The following is a 3,196-nucleotide window of genomic DNA, read 5'->3' as shown; positions in this document are numbered from 1 at the left end:
CCCTGCTGGACAACAGCACCCTGGGGAAATTCCAGGCAAGGCACTTTGAGGAGGCATAGGGTATGGCAGAGAGAGCTTGGATTCAGGCTTCAGAAAGACTAGGCAAGAACCCATCTGTACTGCTAATTAACTGTGTCACCTCAAAGAAGTACTTAACCTCCCTGAGTATCAGTTTCCTCATCTAAGAGTGAAGCTAATCACCCGTGCCTCCCGGGGCAATTGCAAGGACTCAATGAAACAAGGTAAACTAGCTCAAGGGTTCTGTCTTCTTCCCTTCCTTCCTCCCTGACATTACTCCATACATTTATATTCCACTGTATTTTAGCCTGCATAAAAACTTAGAATGACATCTGCCATGTAAGAATTATCAAATTCTTCTCAATTCTAGAAACATAAAACCTAGGAATTAAAATGAGAATTGAGAGGTCTTTGGTGCAACTGTTGACCCAGTGCAGGATCCACATTCACCACCTGCCTGACAGTTCATTTTCAAGGACGAGGAGCTCAAGATGTTGCAAGCAAGTCTGCCTCACGGCTGGACAGTCTTTTAACCATAAGTGTCCTGCTAAACCTGCCGCCAAGTAAATCCCATCCATTAGTCCCAGCAATAATTCCAATCCATAATCACCTCATGTTCCGTATAATAATTTAATAGAATGAAAAGAAATGTTCCTTATAATTTGGGTTAAAATTACCTTCCTGAAGCACTTTGATTATTGGACTAAAATCCAAGAGCTTTGTGACTGCATGTCTTTTGATGTTAGCTCTGAGCACATCCCAGCTCATATTGAATGAAATGAAGAACTCTTTTTTTTTTTTTTTTCATGTTCTTTTATGAATCCTCCTAGGTCCTTGTCACTCGCTGGGTTTTCTCTGTCTCTGAAGTTCCATTCTTGAGCATGAAACCCAGAACGGCACGGAACACTTCGGATTCAATGTTATGCTTCAGGTTTTTCCATCTATTTCTTCCTTTCTTCTTTGTTCTTCCTATCTACTTTTCCCCCACCTACCTGTCCTTCCATCCATCCATTCTTCTATCACAAATACCCTAGTCAAAGGAGGAATGCCAGGGTCTGAACAATGTCCCTTAACAATGGAATGCAATAAACCCTACCCCTCACAGCAAATGCCAGCCCCAGAATTTGTTGACGCAGCTGTCCCCACCACCACCACCACCACTGATCTGAGATATCAGCATAAGCCCCAGGTGGGCAGGCTAACATCCATGGCAGGGCCTCAGGGTATGTCATTGTCCCTTCACTCTTCCTCGGGGTAGGTCATCGTCTTTCAACTCCAGAATCACAGAATTAAATTCGACAATTCTATATTAAGCATTCCTAAGAAAGCCACATTGAGCTCTCACGGTCTGTCCAGGTCATTCAAGCCAGAACAGTCATCTCATAGGACACCAGGCAAAATTGCACAAATGTATCCCTGACCAGGGGGTGGTGAGCCATACTCAGTGAGAGGCCAGCAAGCCCCAAGCACACCTGCCTGGCACATACCTGCGCCCATCAGACGTGCAGTGACAGGTGAGGACACAGCCATCCATATAGTCGGAGGTTTGAAAATCACTAACTCTCCCTCTGTTGGGTTAAGCCATAGCAGAACTACTTCTGATGGAAAAGGTCATGTATTGAAGATTTTCAGGAATTCCAGACATTCTCTTACTTTGTCCAGAGGTAAAACAATATATACATTCAAGATTTTCTCCCCAGAACTAACTTCAGCCCATCTTGCTCTAATTTAAGCCCATTCTCTGGGCTTAAGGTTTTTGCCTTTTCATGAACTATTCTCATGTATTGGTTGCTTTGAGAAATGGTTTCATTAGTTATCATAGCTACTTTCTGCAAGATAGGTTTCTTTTTTTTTTAAAGATTTTATTTATTTGACAGAGAGAGACACAGCGAGAGAGGGAACACAAGCAGGGGAGTGGGAGAGGGAGAAGCAGGCGCCCCCTGGAGCAGGGAGCCGGATGCGGGGCTCGATCCCAGGACTCTGGGATCATGACCTGAGCCGAAGGCTGACGCTTAACGTCTGAAGGTTTCTTTTTCCCCATTATTAGAGGAGAAGCTGAGGCTGTAAGGGATTTAGTAATTCACATGATATCATGCTGCTAATAAATGGCAGACTGTGATTCAAACCCAAGCTGGACTCCCCAGGCAGGGTTACCAAACCCCGGGCCATTCTTCCATCGACAATATTCACCTTATAGCTGTAACTGGATTTATAAGGAGTTCTGAAAGCAGAAGCTAGGCCCAATTAGAAACTTTTACAGCTATTAAATAATCTGCTTAACCTACCCCCCCAAATCATGTCCTGCTATCTAAACATCAATTATATTTTTTTCTAACTTCACTTTCAACTCTTCATCCAAGGGGCCAGCCAGCGTTTAAGACCCCGTGCGGAAGGGACACAAGACCTAATTGCCCCTTTCAACTCACAGCCACATGGGGACAGAGTATCACGTGGAGGTCAGGACATTTCACCTCTTCCCAACCAGAAGGCTCCTTGGCCAGCACATGCCAGGTGAGACTGTGGGAGCCAGGCTGGTATCTGCTGCCAGCAGCGGGGAGGGAAGGTGGGTGGCCAGACCAGTCCTGGCAGCCTGCACCTGGGCAAGGGACTTCCAGTTCAGGTCCTCAGTCATAGCAGATGTCACACCATCCGAGGCTGTTTCCAGGAAGGCAAGACTGACTCTGGGGCCCCCACGCTCTGGGGAAAAGGCTGCAGGGAGCCACCGAGGAGCTTTAGAACCTGGGGAGCTCAGCCAGGGGGGTCTCAGCGGGCATTGGGGAGCATAGCATCTCCCAGGCGGCACTCAGAAGTGTGACAGTGACCTGCTGCAATGCTGAGGGTACTGTGGACAATTAGTGGGCAGGGCAGGTGACACTGAATGTGCTCTAATGTGTGAGACCGACCCATGCAATGACAAATTGCCCATTCAAAATGCCACGGCACTGCACTGACTGAACCCAACTTTCTCAGTTTACAGAGAAAAAGGGTTTGAATGATTTCCCCCAAAAGAACTTAGGGAGAATTTTTTTCTGCCCATTGGTGTCAGTGTATATTCAGCTCCTCCCCGCCCCCCGCCCCCCCCAGGAAGAATGTCATAAAGTTTTTTGCTTCTTCTTAAACACATCGGTATGGCCACGATCCCCAGAAATGGAGACTAAACGGATATTCATCAAATGTG

Source organism: Leptonychotes weddellii, chromosome 3, assembly GCF_054177405.1.
Source record: "Leptonychotes weddellii isolate Sample4059 chromosome 3, ASM5417740v2, whole genome shotgun sequence".
NCBI classification, from domain to species: domain Eukaryota; kingdom Metazoa; phylum Chordata; class Mammalia; order Carnivora; family Phocidae; genus Leptonychotes; species Leptonychotes weddellii.
The sequence above is the reverse complement of the archived record's forward strand: the minus strand, read 5'-3'. Positions refer to the sequence as shown.